The sequence below is a fragment of the Heterocephalus glaber genome, unplaced genomic scaffold, assembly GCF_053883595.1.
Source record: "Heterocephalus glaber isolate CG9 unplaced genomic scaffold, H.glaber_assembly_v1.0 deba00000546, whole genome shotgun sequence".
NCBI classification, from domain to species: Eukaryota; Metazoa; Chordata; class Mammalia; order Rodentia; family Bathyergidae; genus Heterocephalus; species Heterocephalus glaber.
The window spans coordinates 12305361-12329265 of NW_028258147.1; the positions used below are offsets into that span (position 1 = coordinate 12305361).

At 35.3% G+C, this 23905-nt stretch overlaps 1 protein-coding gene across 6 annotated transcripts in view; it reads left to right on the forward strand.

Moving 5' to 3' along the window:
• Iqub (IQ motif and ubiquitin domain containing) overlaps positions 1-23905 on the forward strand; it is a 194086-nt gene that overhangs the window by 90861 nt on the left and 79320 nt on the right. For all 6 annotated transcript variants that reach the window (XR_015448722.1, XR_015448724.1, XR_015448723.1 and 3 more), the window contains 2 exons: positions 4932-5024; positions 8557-8626. The gene's annotated coding sequence lies outside the window, so the exon portion shown is untranslated. The remainder of the gene's footprint in view (positions 1-4931; positions 5025-8556; positions 8627-23905) is intronic.

A 23905-nucleotide genomic window follows, 5' to 3' on the forward strand; every position in this document is an offset into this window, starting at 1 on the left:
CCAACAAAATAATTTCCTGAAGTTTAGCATTTCATGTCAGTATTTGGTTTGTGAATCGCATTAGGTATAAGTGGAAATAATGAGAGAAAGATATTGACTTTTCTTTCTTAATAGCCCTTCAAATGATTATTCATCTGTACTTATAACCCTATCTCTGCTAAGATGCATTTGCACAGGCTGGAATTTCCCCCTGCTATTCTTTCCTACCTCACTCCCTACTTCTGCCTGTTCCAATTCTGTGCATTTTCAAGGTCAGCACAACTCATCCATTCATTTACTCCTTTATTCAAAACATACTTCTTGAGTTTACTATGGACTAGTAATTACCTGTCAGGGCTACAGTGTCAAATGAAAATACTATCCATATACTCAAAGAATCCAGGTAGATATTCTGACAAATAATTGTAATTTTTTGTGCCTCCTCATATATAATATAAATTGGCAATATTCCTGCAGCTGGGTTGTTGAATGTTAGAGTGTATATGTAAAATATGTCGAACACAGGAAGTTTCTAATATCTGTTAAATGAATGAGTAGTATTAACTTGTTTAAATTGTGCTTTAAGACAGCATAATTTTCTTCTTCTATCTGTAGAATGTTGGTGAGAAGCTCATAGACAATTAGGTTTACTCTTCAATGACTGGTCATTTTCTTAGTGGCCCATAGGGTTTTAAACTATAGAATAATGACAGGGCACTGTGGGAATTTCCCCCAAACCCCTTGTATTCTTTGATGGTTTGGGTCTGGATGCCTCCAAAGCTTCAGGCAGTCATACATAGCTTTTTCAGAGGTGGCTGAATCTTGAGTGTGTGATGCTGGAATTAAGGGTATGTGATTACTAAATCAGTACACTGACTGGTTTGGCACTGCCCTAATCCCAGTAGTCTGGGTAAGATAAAAGGGCCAGAAAGATTCTGTTAAGTTCCCTTGTTGCTTTTGCTACCTTCTGGCCACCGTAAACTCTTTCTCCTCTGCCAAGCCACTCTGCCTTGGAGCCAGCTCATTATAGACTGAAATCTCTGCAAACTAAGCCCAAATAAACTTTTCCTCCTTTGAGTGTTGAGTATTTTGTCTCAGCAATGAGAAAAGTAACTAAAACATATTCCTTTCTAAAATTATTTTTAATGTTGGTATATGTCTGTGATACATAATAATTACATTCATTTTGGCAAATTAGCGCATATACACATTGCATCCTGATCATTTTCTCTTCCCCTTTTCCCACCCTTCCTAGATCTCCAACCCTTGTATTCTAATTTTACCCGTTTCTTCCCTTAATGTTTCCTTTTAATGTATATTGAAATTTTGAAAAGAGACAGAATACATTTTTATAGGTGAATTTTCCAGGTGTACTATGTGTGAACAGCTACTGCTTATACCCTGCAGTTAGGAAATTGACTAGTGCTAAAGAAATTATGAACTTTCTCTAGCAAAGTCCTCAAAAAATACTTCCTCAGCTTCGCAAGAGCTTTGCTGCAAATGGATTGTTTAGTCTCCTCCCACTCAGCTTGGCTTCCTGCTAATGCTTGTGTTTGGCAGCTTCCAAGGGTCCTGCTAACCTGTACTTATCTTTCCAAAATTAGAGGCAGCTGGGCAATTTTAGGGAGAAAACAACTCACTAATTCTCTCTTTCCTAATTTGCAAAGTCAGTAATTCTCTCATACTTCAGGAGACTGATTTGCCTCTGAAACAAAGAATTGCAATGTGGTTTTAAACATTTTAGGCTTCAGTATTTTACACATATTCTACAACAATGTGAAAAATTTAAAATATCAATCAGAATAAATATTATATATTGTGATGCTCTATTTTTTTGTATCTATTTTTAAGGTGAGATGAATCGAAGCAACTGGAGTTTATTTCTCATTGCAATAAACTACTTAATTTCTATTAGACACAGCAAGTAGGTAGGAAAGGACTCATGAGTTGAAAAAAAACCTTTAAATTTCTGTAGCACAAAGAATAAGAAATTCTTCCTTGCTGATCAAAAACTCCAGTTGTTTTATATTAACAATGCATTCTTTGTAATTATTGTCCTTGGAGAATATTCCAGAGATATGAACTATTTTTAGAACAGATTTAATGTCTGCTATTTTCCCATTATTATTTGACCTAACTCTTTTTTTGTTTGTTTTGGTTTTTGGTTTTTTGAGATAGGGTCTTGCTTTGTAGCCCAGGCTGGACTTGAACTCATGGTGATCCTCCTTCCTAACCTTCCAAGTGCTGAGATAGTAGGTGGGTGACACCATACTGGGCTGACATAATACATCTGACTTTCCTCTTTATTTAATTTTAATTTGTATTTTTATTTTTCTGTGATAGGGAGGATTGAACTCGGATCCTTTGCACTGAGCTATATTCCCACTCCATTTTTCTTTTTCTTTTCTTTTCTTTTACTTTATTTTCTTGGTTTTTTTTGTTTGGTACCAGAGATTGAAATCGGGACCTTGCCGCTTGCAAAGCTGGCGGCAGAACCACTGAGCAAAATTCGTGGCCCCAGTTTTCATATTTTTATTTTTAGACAGGGCTCGCTAAGTCATCCAGGCTGGGCTCAGACTATGAACCTCATGCTTCAGCCTCCCAGAATGCTGGAATTGCAGGTATTGACCTGCCTTTTAACCTACTTTATACCCTCCTTTTTAATAATTTGTAAAGAAAACTTTCACCGTGTAAGCTAAAATGCCATACATTAATCAGGCTCTCTCCATGAAGTATGGAAGTATGCAGAATGAAAGTAGTCTCAAGTGTTTGACAATTTATAACAATCACTTGGTTTTGAAAACATGCATCTATTAGTATAAATTCTACAAATAAGAAACAACAAAATAGTAAAGTGTTATTCTTTTAATAAGTTTCCCAAGAAACAAACTTGACAAACTATGACATGCCACTCACAGAAAGGAAACTAAATTCTCCAATACACGATCTTTGCAGTTTTTATTTGCAGTAATTGAAGTGCACCTATTTTAATTACATCATTTTATTGTTGAGACAAAATTTACTTGCAGTGAAATACTAGATGCTAAGTGTATAATTCAATGCATTCTGAAACTGTATGCAACCAATGTGGTGATGAACTAGTACCACATTCACATCAACTTAGTGACCCCTTCCTATCAATTCCCATTCACCAAATATTCTTAGTCCTTGGCATTTCTACATATGTAACTTTTGTTTTTTGGTACAGGGGATTGAACTTGGGTCCTTGTGCTTATGAGGCAGGCAGCGGAACCACTAAGCTAAATCCCCGGCCCAACATATATAACTTTTAGAATGGACTCATCAATTACTATCAAAAATACACTGCTAAGATTTTGACTAGGATTACACTGAATCACAGATTAATTTGAAGAGTACTGATGTCCTAAGCAGACTTTGCCTCCCAATCCCAGAACTTTATATACTTATTCAGGTCATTTGAAATTTCCTTCAGCCAGGATCTGGAGATGCAGCTAGGTGGTAGAGTGCATTCTAAGCCATGAGACCATGGGTTCCATTTCTAGCACAAAACAAAACAAAATAAAACAAACAAGTGCACATAAATTCCCAAATCTAAAAATTTCATCAGATGTTTTTGAAAGTTTTCTACAAATTAGTTTTTTATATATAACCATTCAACTCTTTAGACTTATTGTGTCAGTTTTAATAATTATGTGTTTTAAATTTCCACTTGAGTTTAATTTCTTCACATAAAATTTTTCATGAATATTTCATTTTAATCCTTTTAATATGTATATAATGATTTGTAGTGATACAACTCCTTTTGTTTTTGATATCAATAATTGTGTTTCTCCTGTTTGTTGTTAATAAGATTATTTCCCTAAGTGGTTATCCTATTTTTTTCTTCTAATTCACAAAGAACAAATATCTAGCTTGGTTCGCTTTTTATTGTTTATCTCATTGGTTTCTCCTCTTATTTTTATTAATTTCTTGCCTGTATTCATTTTGGATTAATTTATCTTTCCCTAGTTTGTTTGTTTGTTTGTTTGTTTGTTTGTTTCTTTCTTTCTTTCTTTCTTTCTTTCTCTTTCTTTCTTTCTTTCTTTCTTTCTTTCTTTTTTCCTTCCTTCCTTCCTTCCTTCCTTCCTTCCTTCCTTCCTTCTTTCTTTCTTTCTTTCTTTCTTTTTTTCCGGTACCGGAGATTCAACTCAGGACCTTGCACTTGTAAGGCAGGTGCAGTACCATTGAGCTACATCCCTGACTTTTTTTTCTTTCTTTCTTTTTTCTAGTTTCTTAATTAATTTGAAACCATTTTTTCTTTCTCATGTAAGCATTTCATGCTAGAAGTTTCCCTTTAGACAGTGATTTAGCTCTATTCAGCAAATTCAATAAGTTATATATTCAGTATAATGTTATTTTTTAAGTGCAAAATAGTCAATTGTTATTATTTCAATAAAAGTTATCTTAAAAATATTCAGCTACATGTCTTATTTACTTGACTGTGCACATTATGTCCCTCAGATTCACATACAAACTAAAAGCACATTTCTGAGAAGGAAACTCTGAGGCAGGTTGTTATTCATATGCAATTATATGTATAATGCATAATTTAATTTTTGTCATAAAAATGACTTCCTCTAAAATAATTTATGAAAGTATCAATTTGACTGAATTTATGAGATTCTAAAAACTACTCAATCAAAGAAATAAGAGTGTTCCCTCAAGGTAACTCTATTTTAGAAGGTTGATCATCTATAAAATCCAGATGAGGAATGCTTTTAAAATTTAATATCTAAACACTCTGAGATTGCTTTCTTTCCTTCCCACTCCTCTCTTTTGAATTTTTCTGATGCTGCATTGTGGGAGAGAAAAAATATGCCTCAGGGAAGTCCTTACATGTTGGGAAAGATCAATCATATTCCCGGGAAGGCAATTACAGTTAGGAAACAAAATAACACTCCTGTGCCATGGCCTGTATTTTCATTTTTCAGCATTTCTCAGGAAGGCAAATCCAGCCACACTTCACCTGTCCAGAGAAAGAATGCCAGTTAGCATTCAGGACTTTAACATCTATTATCCACCACGTAAGTATGAACTCATGGATATTTACTTTATTATTATTTTTGCTCAAATTTTCCAAGTTTGTTTTTTGCAATCTCCCATAATTTGGTCTCTATGTCCTTTTGATATATCCTCAACATTTCTCTCCCTCCACATCTTTGTTTTTTGATGTCATAAAATATTCCAGTCTCATTTTTCTCTACCCCAGTCCTAGATTCAGCCAATTCTCCAAGACTTAGTTCCTTTTATTGAATAATGTTTTTTAGACACCAAGTTCTGGTATTAGGACTGCTTGTTGCTAGAATGTCACTGCTTGATGCCCTCAGAGAGGACACAGCTAGAAATGTGTGTATGTGTACTAACCCATTTACACACTTCTATATTTCTAAACATATCACCCTACACATTAAAATAAATCTGAGTTTTTGCTGACATTCCAGTGCTGCATCATAGTGATTATTCTACCATTCCTCATTTGCTTATTGGTAACTTCTTCCTCTGACAGACACCTGGCTCCCGTTTTTCTATAAAATATTTACATATTTGTTCAAAGTTACTACACATGAGAAGTAGATTCAGAATTTCTAACCCATATCCCTGTGAGAAAGAGCTCTCAATTACAGTACAGTGTATACAGTTTGATTTGTCTTTAACTTTACATTATCTAGTCAACACACTATTTTTCACATCATTCCTTGTTTCCCCTACAACTGGAACAGTTATGTCATTAATTTGTAATACGTTTATGTTCATTTATTATAGCCATTTATCATAGCTCGTGTTTCCTCTTTAGTTCCTGTATGGATGTTTTAAACTTTGTATACAATATTACTCTGCAGTGTACACTTTTGACAAATGCCTAGAGGCATGTGTCCATCACTAGAGGGGATGTCTCCAGATGACGTTAACATTTGAAGACTGAGGAAAGCAGATTGCCCTCCCCACCGCAGGTGGGCTGCATCCAGTCAGTTGTGGGCCTGAATAAAACAATCAGTTGATTCCTCCTAGCTGTCTCAAACTGGGACATCAATTTTTTTCCTACCTTCACACTCAGATGAAATTACTGGGTTTTTCTGGGTCTTAAGCCTGTTGGTGTGTGAATGGGAAACACACCATCAGCTCTTCTGGTTCTCCAGCTTGCTAGCTGCAAACCATGAAATTGTCAGCTTCCATAATTGTGAGTCAATTCCCATTCTCTATAACAACTTTCTCTCTCTGAGTAATACAGATTTTGGTATTAGGAATAAGGGTATTATTGTAACAAATACCTAAATATGTGGAAGTGGCTTTGAAACTGGCTGATGGGTAAAAGCTGGAAGGGTTTTGAGGTATGTGCTAGAACAAATTGAGACTGGACAACTAATAGAAGATATGAACAATAAAGTCAGGACCACTACTACCTCCGTAGGTCTGAAAGGTGAGACATTGAACAAAGAGGATTATTATAATTTTAAGATGGAATGGAATTTGCCTTGCTAGGTTTTGGACTTGTGACCTAACACCTATTCTTTTTTTCCTATTTACCTCTTACGGAATGGAAATATTTTCTCTATACTTGTGATTTGGAAGCACACAACTTTCCCAGTTTCAGGGATTCGTAGCAGAGGGTAATTTTGCTATGTGAAGTATGAATCATACTTGGAATTTCATTCGTAATTGATTTAGATGATATTTGGATGATGCTTTGGATTTTAGAGTTGGCACTGGAATGAGTTAAGACTTTAGAGACACTCTGGATGGAATGTAAGAAGACATGAAATTTAGGAGCTCAAGGGTGGAATGCTATGGACTGAATTTATGTATGTTCTTAATATTTATGAAGAATCCCTAACCTCTAATGTGACTGTATTTGTAAATAAGGCCTATAAGGAAGTTATTAAGGTTAAATGAGTTTCTTAGAATGGAAGCTGAACAGAACAATGCTGATTTCCATAAAAGAACAAGAAGAGACATGCAAGTTCTCTCTCTTTGCCATGCAAAAGTCAGCTGGAACTCTGATCTTAGACTGTAATCCCCAGAATTGTAAAAAAATAAACATCTCATGTTTAAGTCATTCAATTTACAGCATTCTGTTATGTCAGCCCTAACATGCACACACAATTTATATTTACATTAGACAAATACATGTATATTAGAGAAATAAGGATAGAGGATAGATATTTCACCTAGGTTTTATTTTCTTTTTAAATTTTTTTTGTGTGTCCTGAGGTTCTTGGATTTGTGGTTTGATGTCTCTCATTCATTTTGGAAAATTATTGCCATTAGTTCTTTAAACATTTCTTTCACCCATTTTTCTTTCTGATATTACAGCTATGTCCATGTTAGGTCACTTGATATCATTCCATAGTTTTTGAACATTTGTTTCTGTTTCACTACTCTCAACTTTTTTCTCTTTGCACTTTTATTTAAGTAACTTTTATTGACCTGTCTTCAAAATTACTATGTCAAGTCTATTGGTGAGCCAATTGTAAACATTCTTGATCTCTGTTAGTGTAGTTAGTATTTCTGGTATGTCAATTTGATTCTTTCTTAAAATGCCCCTCTCTTTTCTGAAATTGCCTATCTGTTGCAGTGTACAAACTACTCTTTCAATGAAAGCCTTTGCATATCAATCATAGTGATTTTAAATTTCCTGTCTGGTAGTTCCAACATTTAAATCTTATCTATCTGATGTCTCTTCTCTTGGGACTCTTTGCTTTTTCTCTTGCCTCCTAATTTTTTGGTTTATGCTGGGTATCTTTTTTAGAAGGATGGATACTGAAGTGTTACTGGGTGTATCCACAATAGGGTTTACATTCCTCTGGTGATTAGGTGTGAGCTACTTTCCAGGAGGTCATTTTCCATTTTCTCAGTGTTTGAGCTTTGTAGACTTTGAATCTTCCTGGTTCATTGATCCTGAGAGAATCTTTCTTTCTCTCTCTCTCTCTCTCTCTCTCTCTCTCTCTCTCTCTCTCTCTCTCTCTCTCTCTCTCTCTCTCTCTCCTGCTGTACTAGCTGTATTCCACTGTTAATTTTTCTTCAAGTTGTTAAACTGGTCGGGGGAGGTAACAGGGGTGTGTTCTGATTAGCCCTCAGTCTGTGTTAGGCAGTGTAGTATGTCTTTGAGTCTCACAAATGTGGCTTTCTGAAGTGTTCCTGCCTTCCCTCCAGCTGCTGTGATGAGTGTGGCAGGTAATACTGTCCCTACCACAGTAACAGAGCTTTCCTCCAACTGCAGTGAGTTTTCACAAGTGCCCCAAAAGGCAAGAAGGCTATTGTTGCCTTGTTACTTTTTTTCACCTGAAGATTATGGGGTACCAGGGAGAAGGGTCTTGGTAGAGTTTCAGCAGTGACTGTGGATCTCCTCTCCCAAACAGCACTTTTACAGCCATTTCCTCTCCACTCTGCTCTATCATTTTTATAAGTGGCAGGTGAGGGTTGTAGAGGAACAGCTGTCAAGGGACTGGAAAGCCTAATACATTATGGCTCAGTGAAATTTCACATTTTCTGCTGGCTTATACCTGTTCTTGTAATTCACTAAAAACTTTTAGCTAACTCTTTTCATTTGTTCCACAGGGTCTGACAGCTCAGCTCTGGGTAAACAAATGCTTCTCCCAGGAGGAGCTCATCTCTCCCAATATTTCAGGTCAGTTGTTTACCCTGTACCTTCAGTGTCTGATGCTTAAAGAAAAGTTGTTAATTTTACCTTTTTTATATTTTTATTTCTTGCAAGAGTGGGATTGATGCTTTTTCTAGTTGTCTACATCTTCAAGATGAAAGTGATACAGTAGTGATCTGATATTCTTCCTCCTCTTTGGTGAATACTTTTTCAGCAGTATGATACCTACACTGTGCATTTACTCACTTCTAATTTCCTTACAGAATTTTCCCTCAGGTAGTATATATTTTTATGTAAAATTCTTTTATTGATTACATGTCATATTTTTTTCTTCTGCAAAATATTTATATAAAGTAGAATTTCAAGATTTTGGCTATGTTGCTCAATTCCCTAATATCTTACACTATATGCCCAAAGTATAGAATTCTGTCTTGAAAAATTATTTTAATTTGCACCTAAGCAGATAATTCAATTAGGTTCTCATTTAATTTTAAGGCAGAGAACTGAACACCACCTATTTCACAAAAAGATTTGTTACATATTCATTATAAGAATGTATTTTTCTAATCCTGAGAATTAATGACTATTAATTGTTAACACCTAGTTTTTTTGTCAAGACACCCTTTTATTTTTTTTAAATTTTATTTTATTGGTAAATTTTAGGTATACAATATAATGACATTCATCATTGGAAATTTGCACTTTACATAATCTCTCTTAGTTCTTATTTTTCCCCTTCCCCTGCCCTCCCTCCAACCCCTTTATCCTTCCCTATTTACAAAGACTTTGTTGCCTTTTTTCCATTTTCTCATATTAATTCCATTCCCTTCTTTCCATTCCCCCAACCCCTCCAACTTCCCCTTCCCCTTTGCCCCTTTTCTTCCTTTTTCACATTATCTATTCTACCTTTTAGTTCTTATTTACACTTTCCATTTCTCACACTAGAGAAACTATTTCATATTTATACATCTGTGTCCTATTTATTTCACTTGAGTATTGCCTCAATGTGCATCCATTTAGCTATAAATGTCTCAAATTTCTCATTTTTTATGGCTGAGTAGTACTCCATTCTATAAAAAAAACACCACATTTTCTTTATCCAGTCTCCAGTTGATGGGCAAATGGGCTGCTATCCAAGTTTTAGTTTTACAAATTGTGCTGCTATGAAAATGGGTGCACATATAGCACTGTGGTATGATTCTTTTAATTCTTTGGGGAAGAAACCCAGCAGGGAAATAGCTGGGTCAAGTGGGACTTCCAGTCCTAGTTCTCTGAGGTATCTCCATACTGATTTCCACAGGGGTTGCACCAGTCTATGCTCCTACCAGCAGTGGAGCAGGGTTCCTCTTTCCCCACAGCCCCACCTGCGTTTGTTATTGGTTGATTTCATGATAGCAGCCATTATTTTTGGAGTGAAGTGGAATCTCAGCGTTTTCATTTGCATCTCTTGAATGACCAGTGATGTTGAACACATTTTCATGTGTTTATTTGCTATTTCTACTTCTTTATCTGAGAAATTTCTGTTCATTTCAGATGCCCATTTTTGGATTGGGTCTTTAAATTTGGGAGATCTGATCTTTTTAAGTTCTTTATAGATTTTAGATAGTAGACCTTTGTCTAAGGAAGAGCAGGTGAAAATTTTTTCCCACTTTATGGGTTATTTTTTCACACTGATGGTGGTTTCCCTTGCTGTGCAGAAGCTTTTTAATAAGAAGAGATCCCACTTGTGGATTGTTTGTGCTAGTACATGGGCAACTGAGGTTTTGTTTATAAATTCTTTTCCTACACCAATGTCTTCAAGAGTTCTACCTAACCACTGTTCCAGCTGGTTCAGCATTTCTATTTTAATATTTAGATCTTTAATCCATTTTGATTTTAGTTTAGTACATGATGAGAGATATAGGTCTAGTTTTAATCTTTGGCAAGCTGAAACCCAATTTTTCCAGCACCATTTATTAAAGAGGCTATCTTTCCTCCAGTGAAGGTTTGACTCCTTTGTCAAAGATGAGATGGATGAGTGTATCTGGAGTTGTTTCTGCATCTTCTAATCTGTTCCACTGGTCCTCACGTCTGTTTCTTTGCCAGTACCATGCTGTTTTTATCACAGTAGCTTTGTAGTAGAGTTGCAGGTTGGGGATTGTGGTACCCCCTGCCATGTCTCTGTTACCTAGAATTGCTTTTCCTATTCTGGGTCTCTTCTTGTTCCAAATGAATTTTTGGATTGTTTTCTCAAAGTCCGTGAAGTATGCTGCTGGGATTTCAATTGGGATTGCATTGAATCTCTATAGCAGTTTTGGAAGTATGAGCATTTTCACTATTTTGAACCTTTGTATGCAGGAGCAGGGGATGTCTTTCCATTTTCTGATATCATCTTCAATCTCTCTTTTCAGAGTGCTATAGTTTTCAAAGAAGAGGTTTTTGCTTTCTTTTGTTAGGTTGGTTCCTAGTTATTTCAGTTTTTTGGATGCTATTGTGAAAGGAATTGTTTGCCCTATTTCTGGCTCAGTGAGTCTGTTGTTCCTATAGAGGAAAGCTATTGATTTTTGTGTGTTGACCTTGTATGCAGCTACACTACTGAATTTGGTTATTAAGTCTAGAAGACTTTTGGTGGAGTTCAAGTATTCTATATAGAATATCATGTCATTTGCAAATAATGACAATTTGACTTCTTCATTTCCTATCTTTATTCCTTTTATTTCTTTCCCTTGTCTAATTGCCATGGCTAATGCTTCCAAAACTATATTGAACAGGAGTAGTGATAGTGGACATCCTTGTCTTGTTCCTAATTTTAGTGTGAAGGATTTCAGTTTTTGACCATTTAGTATGATATTGGCTGTTGGTTTTTCATAGATGGCTTTTATCAGATTGAGGTAGAGCCCATATATTCCTAATTTTGTAGGGTTTTTATCATAAATGCATGTTGGATTTTGTCAAATTCTTTTGCTGCATCTATTGAGATGATCATGGTTTTTGTCCTTGGATCTATTGATATAGTGTATTACATTGATTGACTTGCATATGTTGAACCATCCCTGCATCCCTGGGATGGACCCCACTTTGTCAGGGTGTCTGATCTTCTTGATGATCTTCTACATTCTATTTGCCCATATCTTATTAAGAATTCTTGCTTCTATGTTCATTAGTGAGATTGGCCTATAGTACTCTTTTTTGGTTGGGTCTTTCTCTGTTTTGGGGATCAAGGTGATGCTTGCTTCCAGGAATGAATTTGGGAGTATTGCTTCCCTTTCAATTTCATTGAAGAGTTTAAACATTAGTGGCAGTAGTTCCTCTCTAAATGTCTTGTAAAATTCAGTAGTGAAGCCATCAGGACCTGGGCTTTTCTTAGTTGGTAAGCTTTTAATTATCTTTTCAATTTCATTAGTTGATATTGGGTTGTTCAGAATTTTTAGGTCTTCTTTGTTCAACTTTGCTAATTCACACGTATCTAGGAATTTCTCCATTTCTTCTGTGTTTTCCATCTTATTGGCATATAGCTTCTGGGAGTAGGTATTGATAATCCTCTGGATTTCTGCTGGGTCTGTTGTAATTTCATCCTTTTCATTCCTAATGGCATGAATTTGGGCCATTTCTTTCCTTTTTCTGATAAGGCTGGCTAAGGGATTTGTCAATTTTGTTTATTCTTTTGAAGAACCAACTCTTGGCTTCATTGATTTTTTTGTATCATTCTTTTAGTCTCCATTGCATTGATTTCTGCTCTGCTGTTTATAATTTCCTCCCTTGTGTGAGCTTTGGGTTTGTCCTGCTCTTCTTTTTCTAGAAGCTTGAGGTTCATCATCAGGTTATTTAATTGCACTCATTCTATTTTACTAATATGTGTATTCACTGCTATGAATTTCCCTCATAAAACTGCTTTCATTGTGTCCCATAGATTCTGATATGTTGTATTGTGATTGTCATTTAATTGAAGGAACTGTCTGATTTCTTCTTTAATTTCTTCTGTGACCCATTGGTTATTCAAAAATATGTTTTTCAATTTCCACATGTTTATGAAATTCTCGTGGTTTCTTTTGCTGTGGATCTCCAATTTCATCCCACTATGATCTGATAATATACAGGGAATAACTTCAATTCCTTTGCACTTACTTAAACATGTTCTATGCACGAGTATGTGGTCTATTTTGGAGAACAACCCATGTGCAGCCTGGAAGAATGTATATTCTGATTTTGTGGGGTAGAAAACTTTGTAAACATCTGCTAAGTTCATTTGTTTAAGATTTCGATTGAGTTCCAGTATTTCATTACTGATTTTTTGTCTAGTTGATCTATCTATTTATGACAATGGGGTATTGAGGTCCCCCACTACAATTGAGTTAGTGCATATATGACTTTTCATGTCCGTTAGTATTTGTTTTATATAGTTGGGTGCACTAGTGTTTGGTGCATAGATATTTATGATTGTCATCTCTTCCTCTTGGATTGTTCCCTTTATAAGGATGTAGTGTCCTTTTTTGTCTCTCTTAATCAGTGTTGGTTTGAAACCTACTTGATCTGCAAAGAGGATAGCTACTCCTGCTTTTTTTTTAGGTTCCTGTCTCGTGGAGTATTGTTTTCCACCCTTTAACTTTGAGTCTATGAGTTTCATTTTGAATTAAGTGTGTTTCTTGTATGCAGCATATTGTTGAATCTTGCTTCTTGACCCATTCTGCCAGTCTATTTCTTTTGATTGGTGAATTGAGACCATTAATGTTGATGTTTATAACTGATACATACTGACTTATCATTGTCATGACTTTTTCCTTTTGTTGAATTCTCCCCATTTACATTTAATTTCTTATTGTGCCTGATGGATTCATTCTGCTGTGCTTCCTGGGGTTGACATCGTCATTGTCTTTTCCTAGGATATTGTGTAAAATTCTTTGGAGTGCTGGTTTGGTATTCACGAAGTTCCTAAGGTGCTCTTTGTCATGAAAGTATCTTATTTCTCCATCAATTTTGAAAGATAGTTTTGCAGTGTACATCAATCTGGGTTGGAGGCTGTTTTCCTTTAGGGCTTGGAATACATCACTCCAAGCTCTTCTTGCCTTAAGGGTTTGCATTGAGAAATCTGCTGTGATTCTGATGGGTTTTGCTTTGTATGTGATTTGTTTCTTTTCTCTAACTGTTTGTAGAACTTTGTTCTTCTGTTGGATTTCTGAAATCTTAACAATTATATGCTTATGTGTAAATTTTTTTTTGATCAAGGCTAGTTGGAGTCCTATATGCCTCACTTATCTGTATGTCAGGTTCTCTTCCCCTGCTTGTGAAGTTTTCTGCCATTACTTCTGTGAACAGTGTTTTTGTGTCATCTGCACTCTCTCCTGTTTCTTCATTGTCTCCAGTCAGTCTTATGTTATTCTTCTTTGCATCATCTAGCAGCTGCTGGATTGATTTCTCATGTTCTACCTTCCAATTTTAAAGCAATTTTTCTTTTTCTGGTCACTATTTGCAGTCTTATCTTCTATATCTGAAATTCTGTCCTCATACTGTCTCATTCTGCTTCATAGACTTTCAAGGGAGGTTTTAATCTCCTAGAAATCTATTTGCATGTACTTTATGGATTCCATTTCTTTCTTATGTTGGGATTACATCATGTTCCTGAGCTCCTCTCTAGATTTATTAATCATGTCTTGCACTATGAGCACAATCTCTGCTGTTACCTGAGAAATTATTTCTGATTTCATTTTTTCCAGATCCTCTTTTGTTGCCAGTTTAGAGAGTCCAGGTGGTTGAGCACTGAAGTGTTCCATCTCATTTCCTTTTGCGGCTGCTGTAGGTGATGTGGAAGTCCAGTTTTGAGACTTGTTTATGTGTCTTCTCATTTCAACTTGTGGGGTGAGTGGTTTGTGCTACTGGTGCCCATGCAGCTCACCTCCTCTGTGCTGGGAGCAGTGGTAAGGTGGCCCGGAACCCTCCTCTGTGCCCAAGACACGTTTTTATCACAACACACCCAGACAATTCTGTGAAAGTTAAAATAATTTTCATTTAAAAGCCCTTTCTCATATAATACTTAAGAGTGTTTCATCTTATTATATATTGTAAATATACTCTTTTCAAAACTTAAAAACATAAGTTATAGTTTTAAGATATTCCATTTGCCACAGCTACAATATGCACCTTTAGGTCTCTTTGGAGAGTAATGGGCTGAGTGCCCCAGCTGCTGCTGTTTGTGTCCACCATGGGTTTACACTCACACTGCCCTGCTCTTGGTTGTTCTCTGCCAGTGTGGGCTTAATAATGCTGCTTCAGTCCTGTGGTTATGAGGTTCCTCCAACAGGCAACTTGAGCTCAGGCATCTTCACTGCCTTAGTCAAGGTTTTCTTTGACAGGAGCTGCTGTCTGAGACAGTTTCTGCCTTCTCATTCCTTTCTCCTCTCTTTGCAATGTGTCAGATCTGCACTGTGGTCTGAAGGTGTCTTGACATCTTTCAATACTTCTTCTACTCTGCATAGGGGCATTTCCTCTAACAAATCTCTTTCACATCTAATCTTGTCTTGCCTGCTTCTTGAAGAATCTGAACTAACACAAATTTACACCTTTGCCAGATAATATGGTTTTAAAATGTCAATCCTCACAGTCAATAAAATCAGCTAAAGTAGACTTTTTTTGTCAGAAAAATCTAGCTCCCCTTTTTAATGTACATATTAATATGATTTTTCAGAACATAATAAAATTGCCCAAGATAAATTATGGACTATATTTCATCAAAGATTACTGAAAACACTAAATGCATGTTTATAATGATAAAAGAACTTACGTAATTAATACTAATGTAACTAATATAATTTATGTTTTCCAGATATTATAAAAACAATGTCTGTACTGTTATTCATTATGTTTCAATAATACATTTTATAAAATTATAATTCATTTATTTATGAGGGAAAGAGCATGCTAAAAAGCATAGTATTCCTTAAAATCAGTGTTCATGTATATATTAGACCATGATGTTTAGCTTTGGGAAATAATTTTAAAATAATTATGTTTAAGAATCAAGAATAACTCTATTAATTTCACTAGATATGATTAAATTTTTAAATGTATAAACAAGGAAATATACACTCTAATGAATAATTGATTCAGTGGGTGCTAGTATTATATGTACTGTTAATAAAATGTGGTAAGTAGTAAACATTTTATAAGATGAAATGAAATAACAATGAATATATGTGGGATGAAGACTGCACTATGTATATAACATATATATTAAATGTAGATTTCATTAAACAATTTATGTAATAGGTCCCTAATTGTATTACCTTATTATATTCTTTAAGTGAGTTTACATTACCTTTGCATCTGTGGTTTTATTGTAATCTGAATTATGCAGAGCATCATCTCTGCTTGTCTCCATTCTCTTTGGTGTTTAGAGGTTCTTTTTCTTCTAGCTAAATATTCATTGTAAAAATGAATACTGAGAAAAGTGGAAAAGAAATGCTGATGTTATTTTTAATAATTCACTTTCAGTCTTTATATTTTTTCCTATTATGTATTTGCTTTGTTTACAATTTTCTGAGCAATTATATGCTAACAGTTTAAGGATATAGGTGTTAAAATGATAAAAGAGAAATTACTGTTTTCATTAATTATGATCTACAATACATCTAATTTTAGATAATCTTAACCTTTAGAATACCCAATTTCTTCATTCCTGGCTCATATTGATATAAAGCAGAGAAAGACAAATAGTTCAATGAAGATGGTTTTAAACCGCTTTTATTACTCTTTAACAAAAAGTGTTTTCTTTCAATAAAAAGTGTTTGTAATTCCCCTTAGTCTTTTTTTTCTTTTTTACCATTGATGGAAGTTGTTACACCCTGGAGAAATGTTCTCTCCTGAGATTCCTAGTGGGCATGACTCCTGTTAGGACAGGATATTGTGATAAGACAAATGGTTTTCTATTTGGTGCTAGGAAAGAATGCAGAAGTACACAAGTTTGGGAGATTGACTCCTTTTATATTATTAGTGTCCTTGAATCCTTTTGATTCTTTCAAAAATTTATTAGAGAATATTAATTATATAGAACAGTGGGCTTCATTTTGACATATTTGTATGTGCATATAACATACTTTATTTTAATGCCCCCATTACCCATCCTTTTCTTTTTCACCCCTTTATCCCCTTTCCCTTCTCTACTAGCCTCCTTTCTATATTCCTGTCATCTCTCTCTTTTTTAATTTATAATTTTAGGTTCCACATATGAGAGAAAACATGCTATATTTAACTTTTGGAAGTCTGCCTGTGCCTTCCTTGCTCCTGGCCATGCATTCCTCAGGCTGTAGATTTCTTATTTTGCCCCACTTTACCATACTGCTCCTGGTCCTTAGCTCTCCTTCCATGAAAATTTTCATTTAAAGATGTTTGATCTCGTGAGTCCATGTTACAGTCAGAGGAGACAAGAAAGACAAAAGCAAAGAAAGACAGAGAAGGGAGGAAAAAAAGCAAGGAAAGATTCAAATATCAGCTATCTATTGATAGAAAATGTGATATACACAGAGAACAAAATATGCATGAAGATGAATCAACTATAAGAAAATATACTCAATGGTTTAAAAATGCTTTGTTGAGAAAACTTTTTTTTGGATAGAATATTAGGGTGAATTATAGTTTCTTTCAGAAATATCCATTGATATAGTTGTTCGCAGATAGAGAGTTGTGATGCTTAATCTTTTTTTTTGTTTGTTTTTATTCTTATTAGTAGATGTTTACAGTATGTAATGATTACATTCCTTGTGGGGAGTTGGTCACCTCCCTGTTTGCAAAAGATCTGTGTCTGTGTTTCCTATTTTGCACTTTAATTTATTTTACTTTGGCTTTCTCATATAAGAGAAACCATGCAATATTTAAGCTTGTATTGTCTAATTTAGTTTATTTAACATTACAGTCTCAAAATGCATCCGTTTTCTTACAAATGACTTGAGTTTATGGCACTGTAGTACTCCATTGTGTATAAATACCATAGTTTATCCATTCATCTGTTAATGAATATATAAGCTGCTTCCAACATTTAGCTATGATGAGTTGTGCCGATGCTTAATCTTGATCGTCAAGGTAGAGGCCTCCCTTGACCTCACCAAGCTGGCATTTCTAATATCTTTCTCTCTTCTGCTCACATCTCATCATCTCACAACTTTTCCTGTCTTACTTCAGGTTTCTGTCCAGTAATATTCACCTATGTCTTGTTTTTGGGTGAACTCTTCTAACCTGACCATTAATTGGGCAGTAAAAGGGTTACTGAGAAGAGGATTGCAAGTAGGCACTGGCCTATAACCAAGTATATTTTCCTACTTCTTACTATAAAAAAGAAGAGACTAGTCAATGGTTGAATATAGATTCCAAAATGCTTTCACTGCCAGAACTCCAGCCCCCCACTTGTCAGTCCTTTCTACAATTCTCCTTGCTGGAAAGTTCCAAATAGGTAATGACATCCATCATGTTGCAGATCATTCCTTTGTCCTTCTGTTCCATTCTCAATGCAGATACAGAGGTTTTATTTTTTAAAAAACATTTTTTGTGTACAATAACATCTCATTTAATTTGTAGAAATTCAAAGTCAACATTTTCATCTGACTTTTTCTCCTCATTTCCACAGATATTATGATGACACCCTTTGAAATTTTTATATATATAAAAATATATATATAGGGACCAGACCAACACAGAAATCTTGCTCCATGCTACTGACTTTATTGTATGGGAGGTGCCACAAGGTAGTTTTCCTCAAGGGCATCCCTGATCTCAAGGTAAAAAAAATAAAAAATAATAAGGAAAACAGGCTGCAGTATACTAATTTGTGCCTCCCATTTCTCTTTCAGTCTCAAGTCACAATGAGCACTTCTGTAAATCTCCTTCTCTAAAGCCACCCATTAGAAAGGTTATCTAAACTGATGTGAGGCTAAGATTTTTTTCAGCATAAGTAATTTCTCAAGAATGTGTTCTGTTATTCTTCATTCCAGCTATTAAAATTCATAGCAGCAAACTTTGTGGACACTGGTTCTATTTAGGTTGGAGGTAAATTTAGGCCTTAATGGAGGATGTCACTCACAAGGCAAGATAATTTAAGGATGATCTCTTTGCATTTGAATTTTAAAGCACTATTTCAGGAAGAAAGAAATGTTGCCAGTATAAATTTATGTATGGCTCTGGCTTTTGGAAAGTATCTTTAGAAGCAACATATGGATCACAGTGTTTCTATAATAAGCTTGGATAATGAAAGATTGCTTATTTTTATTTCAATTTATTTTTAAAGATTAATTTATAAATTTTGATACTTAAAAAAACCCAAAAGTATATTTCCATGGGAGAAGGACATGGAATGGACAACACGAAAAGACTGGAAGCCAATTATTGAACTTAAAATTACAGGACAACCAATGTCTTTTGACCCTTTGGAAAAGCACCATTAAATAAATCATAAAATATAGTTATGATAAGAAAAACTGTTATATTCTAGTTGTATACTATCTTCTAGATAGGATGATAATAATACTACAGAGTTAATTTTGGCACATTCAGGCATAAAAATTGTTAGTAAATATAGAAGATGTTAATATTATTTATCTCAGTGATATGACCAAAGATTATTTTTGTCTTTATATATTGAAGGGTTTTATTCCTCATTCACACCCCCTTGCCATGAGCATGCATTAGGTTGAACTCTAAGAAATTTTTAATAACTTATCCTTTTGGTCTTATCAAATGACAATGTCATATTTTTCAAATTAATATTATTTGAAACACAAGTGGTATAATAACTATAATTAGATTTAGCTATAAATAGCACAGATATTACAAAATAAAGTATAGTGGCTTAAATAGGATAAATGCCTTTTTTTCATCTAAAATTTAAGATAGGCAGTCTAAGACTGGAATGGCAGTTCAGCCTCCAAATAGCCTTTTGAACATGGACTCTGTACAGCATGGGTTTGTCCCAAAGGTCCAAGATGGCACCTTAGAGAGCCAACTATTGTGTCCAAGTATCAGCTGGGACAATAGAGGTAGAGACAATGATGTAAAGGGAAAAGGTAAGCAGCAGATCTATTCTGCTTAACAGTTAAAACTTCCATCTTCGCTCTGTTGACCACAGCTTAGCTAGGTGGCCAAACCTAGATATAAGGGAGCCTAAAAAGTATAACCTTTATTCTGAAGGACGGAGTATTCCGCTGAAATTGGGAGTTCTAGACAGTGAGGGAAGGGGCAAATGGCTATTGGAAAACAGCTGGTAGTGCTTGCCATAAGGTTATATGTAAATTTTTTATTGTTTTGTTAATTTGTGCACCTCCTTGCTTTCCAATTATCTTTACTCTGTGAGGAAATAGCACATATTAAAAAGCACTGCAAGAGACAGGTAAGATGATGGAACTATTTTGCCCTAGAGAGGATAAATAATGGTACTGGCTTTATGAGAGTGAAAATCCACAGAATTGTGCACCACAAAGACAGTTTTGTTGTATTCTAATAAAAGAAAATTAATTAGGACGTGGAGAAAACTGAAGGTGAAAGCAGACTGGCATTATGCTAAAGCTTAAACATCCTTTCAACTGTTGAACCATATAGTAAAAAATTAGATTTCAACATAAAAATGTACAAGTAATACAAAGCTTTAAAAATTCCTTTAAAAGGTATTTAAGTATAAATATTTGAAGTCTATTGATTTAGGTGATTTGTTATAAGTGGTTTTAGCTCACCGAGTCCACTATTTCTCAGACTGTGTGTTTATTTAAGTGGCTTGGGGTTGCTGTTGCAGATAATTTAAAGGGTCAGTGCAATTCTAAGCAAATCTGGGCCACACTCAGATGAAATAAATGAGTGCCTCTGACTGTATAAAAGTAAGCACAAGTACGTTATCGGTGGGAACCAACATTAGCCCTGGGTGTCTAGAGGACAGGAGCCTAATATGGAAAGCATGTGCTCCCTCTAAAGAGTGCAACCAGTACTGAAAGCTTCGAGGGCAGGTCCAAAGCTTGATTTGTCAAGCGAAGCCAGAATTGTGTGTGGTCCTGCGAATTGTCTCAGATTTTAAGTGCTGTAAAATAGCACATTTTAAAATACAGTGCAGGCCTAACAAATCACTTCTGCTCATCTTTCTTCCATCTTCCCTATGTCTGTCTCCTGTATTCCTTTCCTTTCCCATGCTTTCCTTGGTAGCCAACATAGAACTGAAATGTGGATGTTTCATTTGTGTAATAATTTTATATGCTCATTTTCTTGTTCATAAAGTTTAAAACAGTAAAGCATAACAAAAATGAGAAAATTTGCTGAATTTTACTGGTAATTAATCTCCTAAAATTTTTATACATTGATTAAAAATTCACCATCCCTCTAAAAATAATAATGATAATAATATTTTTCAAGTGGAAATACCAGTCTTTGTTACATTAAATAAACTGAACCATTTAATTATCAAAAGAATTCTATGAAGTATGCACCATCATTAACTGATTTTACAGAAAAAGAAATTCATGTTTGCTGAGATTAAATTATTGACTAAGGTAACAGAGTTGCCTTTCTCTGGAGCCATGTTCTTAACCATGGCATTACATAAGTCAAAGCCATAGGGCAGAGTTGCCAAAAAATAAAAATAAAAGATACAGAATATCTAGTTATATTTAAATATTTATATTCTGTATTTTTATTTGTCAAATCTGACAACTCTCCTACAGGTTTTGATGTGTCCTAAATCATTTGACAAAAGGCAGAAAGTAGAAGAGGACTCTCACTAGGCTAGAATAAAAAATTATTTCTATTATGCATATATTTTAATAAGCTTTCTGCACTCCTTCCCTTCTTCTTTACTCTCAAAAGCTTTAGAGTGCAGCAGATCAAAACTGAACAGAACATTGTGAAATTCATTAACAGTGTTTTAATTTCACTTTTGTGCCCATCTGTATTAATAATTTGTCATTATTATGATAGCGATGAGACAAGCTGTTTGTATTGTGCTCCACCCAACTTACAAAGCCTTGCAAGGGCAGCAGCTGAAGGCATCCTAACCCACTTTCTTCCTGTCCTCTGCTAAATGTTAGCGTTTTGCATACATTCAGGAGATCTACATGCCAGTGCTATGAACTAAGCAGCCTGGAAAGCCAACTCCTCAGGCCAGTTCACTGTCAAGGAGAAGCTTTGGAATCTGTTTTGTGTTTTTGTGAAATTTGCATCTTATTCTTGGCCCTGGCAATAAGGAAAACAAGGCTGGGACTCACGGTCAGGAAGCCCCAGCCAGGAAGTGCCAGGGTGTTGGCTGAGGGGTGGAGGGGGAAAGGTAAGGCTGGGGATCTGCAAGTTTATTGGGAAGGAAAAAGGCAGTGCTTTCTCCACTCCCTTCAGCCTGCCAGGGAGCAGCTGTTTGCTGTGGTTTGTTCTGGTTGAGCTCTTGGATCCCAGATTTCTTCTCTTTCTAATGTTAATTTTTCTTGCCAAGTCTTTATATTCTTATTTTTATCCCTTCCCCTTTTTTCCCTGTGGAAATGAGACTTATTTTCTACATGTGCCTCTGGGAGATTTCCCTGCAGTTATTGTGGGGCACAGTGATTGGGGAGGGAGGGTGGGCTGGGGATTTCACAAATTAGTCATTCAGCCAGAGCTCTGTGATAATTTATGTTTAACATACTTTATTTTGACTACAGCATTTGGAAGTAAACGTCTGTCTCCATTTTTTGTTGCTATTGTTGTTTTGGTTTTTTAAGACCCAAATTCAACTGAGCCTGTGTAGAGCTTCCCCCTTACCAGGCTTTGTAAGCGTACCAAACGCATTTCTTATTGGATGGAAAAGTCTGTAATTTGTCTGAGGCCCAGCTCCAGGAAAAATTCAGAATGTGGAGAATGACTAAGGATCCCTTTCATCTTCTCTTTGTATTCACCCATTCTGCTGCACTTCTCTGACCTGAAAAAGCAGAGCCTATATATCTTAACATTACATATTGTTTTCCCATCAAACTACCCTGTCTAGGTCTTCAACTTTGTTTCCTATCTGTTGATTTGTTTGTTCATTCATTTAGTTGTTTGTTAATTCATTTTGCAAGTGAGGGTCTACTACACACCAGCCTATTGTAGGTGCTAAGATAGAGCATCAAATGATGTTACATCCTTGTCACCATGAGCAAGCAAACAATGTATAAATGTATAATGTCAATAGCTGGTATTTAATGTGTAAGTATATAAAATATACAATTCTAGTTAAAATCTATGTTATTAAGAAAAGTTAATCATGGTGAGAAGAGAGAAACATTATTAGTTTCAGAGGCCAGGAAAGGCCTTTCTGATAAGATGATATTTGAGCAGCTACCTCACTGAAGCAAAGGATCAAACCACAAAGGTACCAGGGTTGCAGAGTTCTGGGTAGCAAAGTAAAGACCTTGAGTTTGGGACAGTAAGAAAGCCAGGGGGTGGGGTGGGGGGGTGAGGTCCCAGTGATAGTCAGAGGCCAGATCACATCACACAGGGCCTTGTAAGGGCTCTGGGATTCCTTTTGGTAAAAGGGAGGCCAGTGAACACTGTTCCATAGTATTTTCCACAGAGAACACTTTGGTGGGTGCTAAAGGTTGGGAGGCAGTGATCTTGTGTGGCAGGAAATGTGAAGATGTGAATTACAAGGTACACAGTTTCAGCTAGATAGGATGAATAAACCGTGGAGATCTGTTCTACTCTATGGCAGGTGACACTATAGTTGATAAAAAAAGTATACTTGCTAGGAGTAAACATTTTTTGAGAGAGGGTCTTAAATGTTCTCACTACAAAAGAAAATATATGACATAACGGAAATGTTAATTAGCTCGATTTAATTATTTAACAGTGTGTGTGCATATATATCTCAAAACATCATAATGTACAATGTAAATAAAAACATATACTTTTAAAGGAAATTATAGTGAAAATAATTTTGTCTTTTTTTTTGCTTGCATTGAAAAGTCAAAGTAATTTCATAAATAAATATATCAGTCACTCAAGAGGTTTTTACGTAAAAAAATAGTACTTCAAAACTCACCATTTTAACACACACCTCTGGCTTTGCACATGCTATTTCTTCTGTTCTCTTGCTAATGTTTTCCCTTAACATCTTGATGCCCCATATTATTTGTACATACATCTTTTATGACATATTGCAATCTGTAACTGTTCTCTGCATTCCTTGTAAAAGCCAGAACAATGTAAGTAGCCCATCCTCATCACATTGCTGAATGGGTGAAAGTTACTGTGTTTTAGCTTCTTATTTCACCAAGAAAAAAAAAATTGCATATTAGAAAATCCTTTAGCTCTGAAATTTGGCTCAGTAGTAAACTGCTGAACTGTTTTAAATTTATTTTTATATAT